The sequence below is a fragment of the Tiliqua scincoides genome, chromosome 2, assembly GCF_035046505.1.
Source record: "Tiliqua scincoides isolate rTilSci1 chromosome 2, rTilSci1.hap2, whole genome shotgun sequence".
NCBI classification, from domain to species: domain Eukaryota; kingdom Metazoa; phylum Chordata; class Lepidosauria; order Squamata; family Scincidae; genus Tiliqua; species Tiliqua scincoides.
In genome coordinates this window covers 266,647,698-266,662,852 of record NC_089822.1, presented here as the reverse complement: position 1 = coordinate 266,662,852, position 15,155 = coordinate 266,647,698, and the positions used below count along the sequence as shown (strand labels likewise).

The 15,155-nt window shown below is 52.6% G+C and overlaps 1 protein-coding gene and 2 pseudogenes across 2 annotated transcripts in view; 2 read left to right on the top strand and 1 right to left on the bottom strand.

The window, feature by feature from the left end:
- LOC136640365 (zinc finger protein ZFP2-like) overlaps window positions 1-15,155 on the bottom strand; it is a 246,632-nt gene that overhangs the window by 91,806 nt on the left and 139,671 nt on the right. The gene's annotated exons all lie outside the window — the stretch shown is intronic.
- On the top strand, window positions 5,873-6,013 carry LOC136643384 (U2 spliceosomal RNA; annotated as a pseudogene).
- On the top strand, window positions 11,592-11,792 carry LOC136643382 (U2 spliceosomal RNA; annotated as a pseudogene).

Genomic DNA, 15,155 nt, shown 5'->3' with positions numbered 1-15,155 from the left:
TGTGAACCCCTGCTAATTGGGTAAGAGGCACTTTTTCAAGTGGGTGCTCCTTTTTTAGCAGGGGGAGAGTAACTGGCCCACCTCACCTCAGCAGTGTCTGTTCTAGTGGCTGTCTGCTGGTATTCCTTGGCATCTTTTTAGATTGTGAGCCCTTTTGGGACAGGGAGCCATTTAGTTATTTGATTTTTCTCTGTAAACCGCTTTGTGAACTTTTAGTTGAAAAGCGGTATATAAATACTGTTAATAATAATAATAATAATGATCAGCTTGAGTCCTCCAGCCCAGAGCTGGGCTTCCCTCCAGACTTACTGATCCATCCCGATCTCTAAACGTTATTTCCTTGATGTCAAACATGGGTGTTTCCAGCACCACGGCACAAGGCTCCCTCTGATTCTCATTGTCTTTTTTGTGGCTTCCTGGAACACAGAGAGAAGCTTTTGATTAGCAGTGCAAGAGAGAGGTGGAACCTCTAACACACACATCTAGGCATGTAAGAAGAAAACCTCGATGGATTCAGTGGCACCTACTTCCAGGAAAGTATGTCTGGGATCAAGCCCTGCTCAGGGACCGACTCACAGTCAGCTGACCTGGTCCTGGGATGGGGGCAGCTTTGCTGGGCATGATGGACAATGGAGAAAACACAAGATCAGGACCTCCCTCTGGATTCCCAGGCCTCACAGCAGCCTCACTCTCACATTACCATTTTATACAAAATATCATTTGCACAGAGGGGCTGTTCCAGGAGGGGTTTCATTCTTTTTCAAATGGCATGTATTTCAGTGGCTTTCAGTGCAGCTGAGCAGTGCCAACTACATGCCATTTAAAAAAGAATCCATGTTGTTTAATCTCATACGGCCAAGGTTCCAAAGTCGGGAGTAGAGAGGCTCCAACCAGGGGAAACCAGTCACTACCCCCTTAAAGTGTGTGGCAACCTTGCAGTGAGGATGCTACTCTTGTTATTTGGTGTGCTCCCTGGGGCATTTGGTGGGCCGCTGTGAGATACAGGAAGCTGGACTAGGTGGGCCTATGGCCTGATCCAGTGGGGTTGTTCTTATGTTCTTATGTACTGCAATTGCGCCCCCGCCCTGAAAAAGGGAGTTTTAAAAACTCACCACATGTCATGCTGGCCCAGAAAACTGGAAGTGGATTGATATTTCTGCACGAAGCACGCTTGGCCTCTGGGAACCAAGTGCCACAAGTGAGTTTAGCATCTGTGCGAGTTCAGCAGCAGGGTGAGGAAACCAGGGCCCCAGATACTGCCCTTCACTTCCCTTGAGTAGAGGGGCAGCAAACCAGTGTAGGGTTTTTAAGTACCCCTAAACAAACAACTGTAATGTTTGGTGACTAGAGAAAATTTTGATATAGTGGGCATAACGGAAACCTGGTGGAATGCGGAGAATCAGTGGGATACCACAATCCCGGGCTATAAACCATACAGGAGGGACAGGCAGGGGTGTGTTGGAAGTGGGGTGGCCGTTTATGTTAAGGAAGGGATAGAATCCAGCAAAGTAGAGATTGAGGGGCCAGCTCCACATGGAATCTCTGTGGGTTAAATTACCAGGCCTGAGGAGCGATGTAATACTGGGGGCATGCTATCATCCTCCAGACCAGAAATCAGAAGGGGACCTTGAAATGAGGAAACAGATGACAAGAAGGGACAGGGTTGTAATCATGGGGAATTTCAATTATCCTCACATCGACTGGGTCAATATGTGTTCTGGTCACGAAAAGGAGACCAGATTTCTTGACATGTTAAATAACTGTGCCTTAGAGCAGTTAGTCATGGAGCCCACCAGAGGGCAGGTGACTCTGGATTTAATATTGTGCGGTACTCAGGACCTGGTTAGAGATGTCAATGTTACTGAGCCATTGGGGAACAGTGATCATGCTGCGATCCGTTTTGACGTGCACGTTGGGGGAAGAATACCAGGCAAATCTCTAACAAAAACCCTTGACTTCCGATGGGCGGACTTCCCTCAAATGAGGAGGCTGGTTAGAAGGAGGTTGAAAGGGAGGGTAAAAAGAGTCCAGTCTCTCCAGAGTGCATGGAGGCTGCTTAAAACAACAGTAATAGAGGCCCAGCAGTATACCACAAAGGAAGAAGGGCTCGACTAAGTCCAGGAGGGTCCCTGCCTAGCTAACGAGCCAAGTTAGAGAGGCTGTAAAGGGCAAGGAAGCTTCCTTCCGTAAATGGAAGTCTTGACCTAATGAGGAGAATAAAAAGGAACATAAACTGTGGCAACAGAAATATAAGAAGGTGATATGGGAGGCCAAGAGAGACTATGAGGAAAACACGGCCAGCAACATTAAGGGGAATAATAAAAGCTTCTTCAAATATGTCAGAAGCAGGAAACCCACCAGAGAAGCAGTTGGCCCTCTGGATGGTGAGGGAGGGAAAGGGGAGATAAAAGTAGACTTAGAGATGGCAGAGGAATTGAATGAGTTCTTTGCATCTGTCTTCATGGCAGAAGACCTCGGGCAGATACCGCTGCCCAAACTCCTGACCAAGGAATTAAGTCAGATAGAGGTTAAGAGAAGATGTTTCAGACCTAATTGGTAAGTTAAAGACTTTCAGAAGGCGTTTGACACAGTCCCTCACCAAAGGCTGCTAAGAAAACTCCAGTCAGGGAATTAGAGGACAGGTCCTCTCCTGGATTGGGAACTGGTTGAAGATCAGGAAACAGAGTGGGTGTCAATGGGCAATTTTCACAATGGAGAGAGGTGGAAAGTGGAGTGCCCCAAGGAGCTGTCCTGGGACCTGTACTTTTCAACCTCTTCATAAATTACCTGGAGACAGGACTAAGCAGCAAGGTGGCCATGTTTGCAGATGACACCAAACTTCTCCAAGTAGTGAAGACCAGAAAAGGCTGTGAAGAGCTCCATTAAGTCAAATAGAGGTTAAAAGAGAAGATTTCAGACCTCATTGATAAATTAAAGATCAATAAGTCACCGGGCCCTGATAGCATCCACCCAAGATGGATGTTTGGGCCTCTTCAGTCTAGAAAATAGGCGCCTGAGAGGGGACATGACTGAGACATACAAAATCATGCAGAGCATGGACAGAGTGGATAGAGACACGCTCTTTTCCCTCTCACATAACATCAGAACCGGGGGACATCCACGGAAGTTGAATGTTGGGAGAGAGGAGTACAGAAAGAAGAAAATATTTCTTTATCCAGCGTGTAATTAGTCTGTGGAACTCTTTGCCACAAGTAGTTATGGCATCTTGCCTGGATGCTTTTAAGAGGGGATTGGACAAATTTCTGGAGGAGAAGTTCATTATGGGTTACAGGCTATAGTAGGTATGTGCAAACTCTTGATTTTAGAGGCAGGCTGCTTCTGATTGCCAGATGCAGGGGAGGGCACCAGGACACAGGTTGTGTCTGTTGTCTTGTGTGCTCCTTAGGGCATTTGGTGGGCCACTGTGACACACAGGAAGCAGGACTAGATGGGCCTTTGGCCTGATCTAGTAGGGCTCTTCTTATGACATGATTGAGACATGAAAAATTAAGCAGCTGATGGAGAGAGGGAAGTTCTTTTCTCTCTTGCACAATATCAGAACCAGGAGACATTCACTACAACTGAAAGGTGGGAGGGTCAGAACAGGCAAAAGGAAATACAGCTTCTCTTGACCCTGCTGTAATTAATCTGTATTACTTTTTGCCACAGGATAGGATGATAACACCTAGGCCCAGATGCCTTTAAAGGGGATTGGACAGACTTAGGGAGGGAAGGTGCATCACAAGTTACAAGCCATGACGGGTATGTGCAACTTCCTGGTTTTAGAGGTAGCCTATCTCTGAATGACAGGCACAAGGGAGTGGCCACAGGATATGGATGTCTTGTTGTCTTTAATGCTCCCTGAGACATCTGGTTGGCCAGTGTGAGAAACAGGAAGCTGGACTAGGTGGGACTTTGGCTTGATCAAGCAAGGCTCTTCTTCTGTTCTTTTGCTACCTTACAGGGTTGTTTTGACCAAAGCAGGGTGGGGAGGGTCTTGCCAAATTCCTAAAGGACTTATGTCCAAGACTAATGAGTTCCTCCAGCTTGACCACAGCTAGCAGACTGCAAGAAACTACCACTGTACCCCAGCACTAGCAGTAAGGAGATAGTAGGTGGTTGGCTTGCCTGTAAGTCTGCAGGGTCCCTCCTTCAAGCAGCAGTCATAAGAACATAAGAACATAAGAACAGCCCCACTGGATCAGGCCAGAGGCCCATCTAGTCCAGCTTCCTGTATCTCACAGCGGCCCACCAAATGCCCCAGGGAGCACACCAGATAACAAGAAACCTCACCCTGCTGCCCTCCCTTGCATCTGGCATTCTGACATAACCCATTTCTAAAATCAGGAGGTTGCGCATACTCATCATGGCTTGTACCCCATAATGGATTTTTCCTCCAGAAACTTGTCCAATCCCCTTTTAAAGGTGTCTAGGCTAGATGCCAGCACCACACCCTGTGGCAAGGAGTTCCACAGACCGACCACACGCTGAGTAAAGAAATATTTTCTTTTGTCTGTCCTAACCTGCCCAACACTCAATTTTAGTGGATGTCCCCTGGTTCTGGTATTATGTGAGAGTGTAAACAGCATCTCCCTGTCCACTCTGTCCATCCATTGGGGTACAGCAGCACCACCTCAGCTCTCCACCACTCAGCAGTCTCTTTGAGTAGTCAGTTACTTAGCCTGTTAGTCAGTGAGTGCAAAAGTCCAGTATGTCGTTAGCCGGTTCATTGGTTCATTAGCAGTCATGGGTCGGTCTGTGAGTTGATAGCGAGTACGGGTGCAATCCTAACCCGTACTTTCCAGCACTGACTTAAGGGCAATGCAGCTCTGAGATAAGGGAACAAACATTCCCTTACTTTAAGGAGGCCTCCGTGAGAGACACCCAACTGCAGGATGCACCACATGTACCATTGGCACCTCTATGCCAGTGCCGGAAAGCACTGACATAAGGGGTTAGGATTGCCCCCTTTATGTGGAAAGTCTGCTTTGGAAATTTAATGTGGAAAGCCAAAGGTCTCCTATGCCTTTAACAGGGACATTCTAGGACAGCAGCTGTTCTTTTTTCACCAGGGACCAGCTAATCTAAGGAAGGGTCCAATCGTATCCAACTTTACAGCACCAGTGATGCTGTAATGTAGCCCCAAGGTCAAGGAACACATGTTCACATACCTTGAGGAGGCCTCAGTGACTGCCCCTCCACTGCAAGATGCAGTGCATGTCCCATTGGTACAATTGCAGCAGTGCTGGAAAACTGAATAGGATTGGGCCCCCAGCTCACGGCAGGAAAGGCTGGGATTCTCACCATGTCAAAAAGAACAGAGAAGCACTTCAAGAGCTGCCCTCCTTTCTCCTCCCCCTTTAACGTGGACAGCTTTGCAGTCTAAGAGAACCCAATCCTTGGCATGCCCACCCTTTCACCATGAAACATCCTTTTTCCCCATCCACCAAGATAAGGACGTGTTGTGGGGTTGTTTCAGACCAGAAATCTGCCACTTGGATGACACTTGTGAACTGGCAAGGCAACACTGCCACCTGGTGCAAGACTGAGCTATGGGAAAGAGCAGCGCTGCGCAGCTGGCCATCAAAGGGTTATCGGAGGATGATGGGAAAGGGGGCAGAGTTATGCAGATCGCACGCTAGTGGTGAAATTGACAAGGGGAGAAGAATCCCAGGAGCAGCGCTCAACACCCCCCAAAGGAGGGCAAGTGCCCCCATGGCCTGCAGAAGTGCGTTGGGTGAGTGGATTCTGTATGACAGTGAGCCAGGCTGTGCAGGGCATGGTGGGGGGCTCCGGAGGGCAAAGCCCTGTTCTCGGGCAGCTGGAAGAGGAGCCATGTGCCAGGGCTGTGGGATTTTTCCCTTGGTACAGTATCGCTTCTCGGCCTTATGGCTAAGATCAAGTGTAGTGTCTGTTCTTATCAGTTTAATCTGTTTTATCAGTGGGACCTGATGGCAGATCTGATACCAGAACTACACAAGATGCCTAATTTATAAACTTGAGCTGACCTCATTGCTTCCTCTTGATCAAGCCTGAGCATCTGCTTCCCTGTGAACAGATCTAGGCAAGATCCTCAAATGTCCTTTTAAGGACAAACCTGAGCTGACCTCTTTTTGAAGCAATGACTTGGGCCCACTCCAGCAGATGCCAAGATGGACGCCAAGACTGCGCCTACTTCGGCAGACAGCAAGATGGACGCCAGGACCGCGCCAGCTGCACACCGGAAACTCTCCCCAGAAGAAGAGAAGCAACTGACCAACACAATTCGCATGCTGAGGACTCTTGCCAGCCCCCTGGAGGGAGAGCTGCTGGCCTCCGAATCTCCTGGGGCCTCCTCAGCCCCCCCCACGGGCACCCTGGGCTGCACCTCAGGTACTGCCCACCCGGCGGGCTCGATGGGCAGGGCCCCACTCCTGGAGCTCCCACAGACCAGCCAAAGGCCCAGCACCAAGACCTCTGCGCCTGCAGATGGTCCAGCAACACGGACCCGCCAGGCCACCTCACGCTCTCGTGTGGTCCCTGCTGCTCAGGAAGCCTTCGGAGCGCCAGAGAAGACGACCAAAGGTAATGCCCCCCCAGCCTGCCCCCCCGCCCTCCCAAACAGCCCCCCCACCCCACAGCCAATCCTCATCATCTACCCACAAGAGAAGCCCCTCAGCTGTGCCCCCTGCAACCTCCACCAGCAGTTTGCAACATACCACAGCCTGGCCAGGCACATCCGCACTGACCACATGTGTGGGCCCACCTACGCATGCAGTGCCTGTGGCAGAATCTATAGGAACCTGTCACCCCTGAGAGTTCACTTTGCGACCTGTGACATGCGGTCCGGTGCCTCGCCCGCCCTCCCTGTCTGCACCCCACCGCAGCGCTACAGTCTCATCGTGCAACGACTGCAAGAGATTGTTGAGGCCTGCCAAGGCACACAGGGAACCCCAGCTACTCAGGAGGCAGACGGGCCAACGCTGAGCCAAGGTGCCTACCAGAAAGAAAACTCTCCCCCCAGACCAACGGCCCCCAGGGCTAAAAAGCAGGCAGGCCCAATCAGGCTCCCCTCCCCAAGCCAAGAAATTGGGGCCCCCCAAGGACATGACCCACCCCCAGCAGCCGCCACCACCGCCCAACCCGACAAGACACCCCCAGCAGCTGCCACCACCCGACCCAACGAAATACCACCAGTGGCACGACAGGGCTCTCCTCGACATGCCTGCCAGGAGCGCCGCACCACCCCACCACTTGCACAGCACCACAGTGGCGTCCTGGCTGGAGCCCCTCAGAGGAAGGGGCGCACGAAGCCACAGAAGGACCCACCTGGCCCCCAGGCCAGGGCGCCTGCACAACCCCGCAGCAGCACAACCACCCGACGCCGCGCCCATCGCACGCCACCGACACAAAGGAGCGGGCCACCCACACCACCCCCCATCCCACAGAACCAGCACTCGGCACCTCATCAGACACGCCAGACCAGGCACTCCCCCCTGAGCCTAGAAACCAGGGCCATCCGAGGACATGCCCCACCCCCAGCAACTGCCGCCACCCAACCTGATGTGGCACCACCCGTGGCGCAGGAGCGCCGCACCACCCCACCACCTACACATCGCCACAGCGGCAACCAGGCTGGCGCCCGCCAGAAAAAAGGGCGCACAAGACCACAGAATGTCCCACCTGAACCCCAGGCCAGGGCACCCGCACAGCCCCGCAGCAGCGCGACCGCAAGGCAGCAAACGCATAATGCGCCGCTGAGACAACGAAGCGGCCCACCCACACCACCCCCCATCCCACAAGACAACAACAGGCCACCCCCCACCCCGCAAGACAACGAAGGACGACAGCCAGCGCCACGAGAGGCCACGCCATGGCAGGCCCAATGGATCGCAAGAGTGCGAAAGGCCACAACCTTTGAGGCCTTTGAGCGGACTGTCCAGGACTTCACCAAAGAGCTCTCAGAGGAGGCCAGGCAACCAAGAGGACCAGCAGGTAGACCAACCCCAGCTGCTGCCGGCACCCCAGCGCACCAACCCCATGCCCGAAGGGACAGGAGTGGGAGGCGGAATGCAGCGCACCGATATGACCCCCAGGCGGCCTCACGCATCCAGAAATTGTACCGCTTCAACAGAGCCCGAGCTGTGCGAGAAATCCTGGATGGTCCCTCTCCATTCTGCACGATCCCCGGCGAAGAGCTCCACCGCTACTACACCAGCGTCTTCGACCGCACCCACCGCCCAGCCGCTGAACGCCCAGACAATCTCCCCCGGCTGCCCCGACTGGAGTCCCACGAAGCCCTCGAGAAAGACTTCACCCCCGGGGAGGTCAGTGCCAGACTTGTGAGGGCCAAGAACACCGCTCCTGGCAAAGACGGCATCAGGTACGGCCTGCTGCGAAAGCGCGACCCTGGCTGCTGGGTGCTGGCCGCCATTTTCAATGCCTGCAAGCGCTTCCGCCGCACGCCAGCCGCCTGGAAAAAGGCCATGACGGTGCTCATTTATAAGAAGGGTGACAGGGCAGACCCAGGCAACTGGCGGCCCATCTCCTTGTGCAGCACGCTGTACAAGATGTATGCCAGCTGCATCGCTGCCCGTGTCACAGACTGGGCGCTGGCAGGGAGTGCCATCAGCAAGCAGCAGAAGGGGTTTATGAGCTGCGAGGGGTGCTACGAGCACAACTTCCTCCTGCAGACTGTGCTGGACACGGTCAGGCGCTCCAGGAAACAGTGTGCGGTGGCCTGGCTGGACCTCTCCAACGCCTTCGGATCCATCCCCCACAGCCACATCTTTGACACGCTTTCCCAGTTTGGCATGCCGGAGACCTTCCTCACCCTCATCCGCGAGCTGTACGAGGGCTGCTCCACCACTGTGCGGGCAGTGGAGGGTGAGACTGCGGAGGTCCTGATACGCTCGGGGGTCAAGCAGGGGTGCCCGCTGAGTCCCATCATCTTCAACCTGGCCATGGAACCCCTGCTCCGCTGCATCGCCAGTGGCCCTGGAGGCTTCAATCTTTACGACAGAAAGGTCAGTGTGTTGGCATATGCTGACGACCTGGTGCTGGTCGCTGAGACCCCGGAAGAGCTGCAAACCATGCTGGCCTCCGCCTCTGCTGCCGCCAACTGGATGGGCCTAAAGTTCAAAGCCACCAAATGTGCCTCTCTGCATGTTGACGGCAGCCTTAAAGACCGGGTCCTGCCATCGGTCTTTGCCATTCAGGGGGAGCCCATGGCCCACCTCGCTGATGGAGAGACATACCAGCACCTGGGAACACCAACTGGCTTCCGAGCTCTGCAGACCCCTGAGGCCACCATCCAAGCCATCGTGGAGGATGCTGGCAAGATTGACACCTCGCTGCTCGCCCCCTGGCAGAAGATCGATGCACTGCGCACCTTCCTGCTCTCCAGGATCTCCTTCGTCCTACGAGGCTCAGCTGTCCCAAAGGTGCCCCTCAATAAAGCTGACCGCACCATCACAGCCATGCTCAAGAGGTGGCTGAACCTCCCCAAGAGAGCCACCAACGACATCCTCCATGTTCCACAGCGCCAGGGAGGGGCAGGCATTCCAAAGATGGGGGACCTTCGCGACATCGCCGTCGTCACCCACGCCTTCCGCCTGCTGACCTGCCCAGATGACACGGTAAAGACGGTCGCCCTTGGCGCTCTCCGCACCGTGGCCAAGCAGAAGCTGACCAGAGAACCCTCTGAAGAAGACCTGGCCACTTACCTCAGTGGATCCCTGGAGGGTGAGTTCAGACGTGATGGAGGAAGCTTTGCCTGCCTGTGGTCCCGCGCAAGGATCGCCACCCGCCGTCTCAACCAGCAGATTGGCTGCCAGTGGGCCTGGGACCTTGCCATGGGAGAACCCAGCATTGCCCTATCCCATGGAGATCCCCCACAACTCCACCTGATCACAGCAGCTGCCAGGAGATCTCTGGAGGGTGCCCTGAAGGCCAACACCCGCGAGAAGTATGCCCTGAACCTCAAGAGGAAGCCAGACCAGGGAAAGGTGTTTGAGGTCACCTCCCAGTGGGACTCCAGCAACCACTTCATGTCCCGTGGTGACTTCACCCGCTTCGCTGACTGGCGCTTCATACACAGGGCCCGCCTCAACGTCGTTCCCCTCAACGGAGCAGTCAAGGCAGGAAACAGGGACAAGCGTTGCCGTCGATGTGGCCACCCCAACGAGACCCTGCCCCATGTCCTCTGCAGTTGCCAGCCCCACTCAACAGCCTGGAAACACCGGCACGATGCAGTGATGCAGCGCCTTGCCAATGCCATCCCTGCCTCAGAGGGAAATGTGTCCCTGAACCGGACAGTGGCCGACACTGGGAGCCGGCTGAGACCCGACATCGTCATCCGTGACGAGGGCAAGAAACGGATCACCATGGTCGATGTCACCATCCCCTTTGAGAACAGGAGGGAAGCCATGGCGGAGGCCAGGGAGCGCAAGCACCAAAAATATGCCCCCCTGGCAGACGCTCTGAGGCAGAGAGGATACGAGGTCTCCGTCCACGCTCTGCTGGTGGGGGCCCTTGGTGGCTGGGACCCCAAGAACGAGCCCGTGCTGAAAGCCTGCGGCGTGGGCAAACACTACGCCAAGCTCATGCGCAAGCTGATGGTGTCCGACACTATCCGGTGGTCCCGAGATATCTACATCGAGCATCTCTCGGGACACCGCCAGTATGAGGCTCCACCCTGCCCCCCAAACTCGAGGATGGGGGGACCGCAGCCGGCCTGCTCCCCTAACCCCAGAGAGGAGAGGCCACCGGGTGCTCGGACTGCCGGCCTGCCCCTCTGACCCAGTCGGGGGAGGCCATCGCGGCTCGCCTTCCAGACCCAGTGGAGGGGAGCCACCCACGGCTGGCCCTCCAGACCCAGTGGAGGGAAGCCACTCGCGGCCCGCCCTCCAGACCCAGTGGAGGGAAGCCACTCGCGGCCCGCCCTCCAGACCCAGTGGAGGGGAGCCACCCAACCTGCCAGCCTCCCATCAGCTCTGGGAGCGCTGGAGGCAACCTGCATTGCAGGTGGACCCCCCCCAAAAAGCCCCTGAGCCAACCAAGAGACTGTTCGGCTTGGGGGCGCCTGGGGGGACATGCCACTTGCCCTGTGCAGCGAGGAGATGGGCCTTGCCCGCCTCCAACCTTGGACTCTATACCACCTAAGAAACTGCACCTGCACATGCTGTCAGAAGGACTGACATACTCCTTTCCTATATTACTCTTTTTGTCTTTAACTAATTGCTTACTGCTTTGTATGTCACCTTATACTGATCTGTGCCTCACTACTACAACGTGTGAACAACCCACCCAGAAGCCAGACACGCCGGCGACAACCGTGGAGGCCACCCACGGAGGACCCCCTGGATCCAGGACCCGCGACCGGAGGCTGCCCTCGGCGGAAGAAGCCTGGCCTGGCACTGCTGGCCACGTGCAAGGCGGGAGTGAGCGCGTCTCGCTCTAGCCTTGAATATAGTGACTTATGGACTTCCAACTCACCCCATGTAACCCCCTGGAACGGACCTACATACCAGACTTGAATGCTCTGTGTTTGCGAATGACAACACTCTCTCACTGTATGTAACTGTGTTCCGGGATCTTATATTTGCTATCCAGTTGTTTTTATGCTTATGAAACTGAAACATTCTCTAATAAAAAGTTAATCTGTTCTTATCAGTTTAATATCTGGTATGTTCTCTATTTGAGGACTATATATTAAGAGGATTTTTGGGACTGGGAGATGGAATAGGGGCTTGCTCTGTCCACTCCATGCATCAACCTAGTATTGCAGTATTTCTAGGAATGGTGCACCTCCCACTGGGAGGAATCTTGCTGGTGCAAAGACAGACTGAAGTAGTTCTTCTCTCCTCTGCCAGGGTCTCTCCTTCTCCTCTCCAGGGCTCTGCTTCTGTGTTTTCTTCTCTCACTGGTCTGTCTGGTCTCACCTGATGCTGCAGAAGCTCTTGCATTTGTGGGCTTCCTCACTGACTGATGTGGCTCTTCTCTTCTCCTCCTCCTCTGCAGAGCTCTGCCTGTTTCTCTGGGTCTTCTCTGTTTCTCTGGTCCATATACCACATTGTGTCTGGCGGAGGGAATCTCACTGGTGCAAAGGCAGGCTGATCTGGTCTGTTGGAGTCTTCTTTTCTCTTCTGCAGGGCTCTGCTTCTGTTTCTCTGGATCTTTCTCTCTCACTGGTCTGGGATTATTTGTGCGGCTGCAGAAGCTCCTGCATTTGTGGGCTTCCTCACTGACCGATGTGGCTCTTCTCTGCTGGGGTCTGCAGAGCTCTGCTTCCTCTCCAGGTCCGGGCAAATAGGAGCATCTTTCTCTGGGTCTCCATCTCTCTGGCAGTATCTGTGTGGCTTAACCGGATGGTGCATTAACGGAGGGCTCTCCAAACCCTGGCCCAGGGGCCAGATGCGGCCCACAACAAGCCTCTGTCTGGCTCACAGCAAGCCTCTGGACCCTTGCAAGCCTCTGTCCCACTCAACCAAATGTGACCAGAGCTGTGCTCCAGTTGCGTCTGCAGGGTGTTCTGAGGGCCGGGGAGGCCGTGCACCTCCCCTAAGAATGCCTTCTAAAGACCTAAAAACATCACTTCATAGCTAAAATTTATTTATTTTTCCAGCCCTCCACACCATGCCAGATATTTGACTTGGTCCTCTGGCCTAAAAGTTTAGAGATGCCTGCATTAAGGGACAGACTGACAGCCCAATCCTGTCCACACTTTCTTGGGAGTAAGTCCCATTGACACTAATGAGACTTACTTCTGAGTAGACTTGCATAGGATTGGGCTGCGAAATGGCTCTCTTCTGCTGGGGCCTCTCTTCCCAGAGCCTTGTTTCTCTGGGAAACTCTGGGTCTTCCTCTCTCACTGCCCTGGAGGGCCACTGAAGCTGATGCTGCTGTATTTTTAGGCTTCCTCACTTTGCTTTTCTAAAAACTCTGATCTTACTTAATGGCTCCTATTCTCCTGTGGCAAAGAGGGTGGGGGGGTGAAATTGTTGACTGGCCCCTCCCTGCCCACTGTGAATGAGTCCTGTTTATTTTGCATCTCTCAGATGTTTAAAGTGAATAAACTTCTCATAAGGTGTTTGCAGTGAATAAAAATGAGAACTTGAAATAAAAAAGAATACCTAACACTTTTTTCTGCCTTTTCCATTTTTTTAAAAATCACAAAATCTGCAGAAAAAAAGTAAAAGCGTTTTCAAACACTCCTACTCGTAAGTATTGCCCTCTTTTGTCTGTTTCCTTATTCAGAATATTTATGTACAGTGGTGCCTCGCATAATGAATGCCCCACGCAGCGAAAAATTCACATAACGAAAGAGTTTTTCGACTGAGTTTGGTAACTCGCATAACAAAAATTTCTGGCCGTGCTTCGCATAACGAAAAATTTTTAGGTCCGTGCTTCGCATAACGAATTTTTTCAAAATTAAAAATTTCGTGTATGCTTCAAATTTTAGAAATCCTCTGTACAGTATGTATGCCTTTAAAGAGCACGTAATAAACACTTTGTAAACCAAATTTGACTTCGTTTTGACATTTTTTGCCCATAGGAACGCATTAATTAGATTTCAATGCATTCCTATGGGAAAACGTGCTTCACGCAACAAAAATTTCGCATAACGAAAGGATTCGCAGAACGAATTAATTTCGTTATGCGAGGCACCACTGTACTTCTTTCCAAATGACAAAAAGATGACAGCACAACTGAGAGCCCAGTCCTATGCATGTCTACTCCTATGCATGACTCTACCCCATTAGAGTCAATGGGCTTACTCCCAGGAAAGTGTAGATAGGACTGGGCAAAGGGGTGAAACTGACCTCTCTATCCATTTCCTCTGGCCAGTTTTCCCAGTAAATGCCATTACAATTTGGTGCCTAGGCTGATGGTCCTGATTTGCCCTGGGGGAGGGAAGGCTGAACTCTAGGAAAGCTCATGCTAATCTAGGCCGTTTGGGGTGTGCCCTTTCCCCTTAATGGCCCTACCTTTTCCTTTAAGGTCCTGCAAAGGTCCTTTAAGGACCTTTCCTTTAAGGTCTGACTTGCCAGCATCTCCTCTGCAGATGAGGATTGTGCCCTAAGTCACTTAGCCAGAAGGCCAGTCCAAAGGACAGAGCCATAAGTCAGTCCGTGAGTTAGCAGTCCAGTTAGCCACAAAGTCAGTCTGTTTAGTCAGCAAGCAAGTCTCCTTTCCCTCCCCCACTCTCTCTCCACTGCAACCCACAAACCCTTCCTGCATCAGGTGCTCCTTATATCCTTAGAGCAGTGGTTCCACACCTTTTCAACCACGAACCACTTTGCAGAATAACAATCTGTCCAGGACCCACCGGAAGTGATGTCATCAATCTGGAAGTGGTGTCATGGTCGGAAGTGACATAATCAAGCAGGAAGTGACATCGCTGTTCTCACCTAGTAGTTCATAAACTGCAAATGACAAGAGAAAATAGTCCAGCTCAGAAGCTTGTTTCAATTCTCACTGCACCCCCCCCCCATTGCTACCAAGGAACCCACCTGTTGTCTGTATTAAAAGAGAGAGTAAAACCTATTTAAACCTTGACACAAGCAAAATAATATCCTGGACTACAGGATTGCCAGAGCAAATATTCTGTGAAAATCAGCTGGGAAGAATATCAGCATCTCAGCTTATCAGAGCCACAAAAGTTTCTCAAGGTGGAGCCCAGGTCTACCTGACCATGAGGCCTCGGTAGCCTAGATGTAGCCATATGGAAAACCGAACACACACCTTAGTCTCTCTAAAATCTTTGAAAGAAAGGAAATCACTGCAGAAAATTAGCACCATAATATCTAGGCTCCCACCAGAATGGAAAGTGTCCTCTGTGCACCAAAATGTACTTCTGTAGCAGCAGTAGCCCTACAGCTGTGTCCCTGCCCTCCTATACACTCCTTCATGGCAAACAGATCCACAAGCCAAAGAGCCACAGGCCAGTTTCCTCCCAGATTTAACACTGTGTTAAGGAGTGTCATGGATGCATTCCTGGGCCTACCCTGTGTGTACACCTTGTGTACCTTGCCCTCTGGTAGAGTAGTCCATCTACATTCAAAAAAATTAAATGGTTCAGCTCCAATATGAATTATTTCATAAGAAGTAAGGGATGAGTGATCCCTGAAGCTCCTTCCACATTCTAAGTATTAATATGGTTTCTCCCATGCATG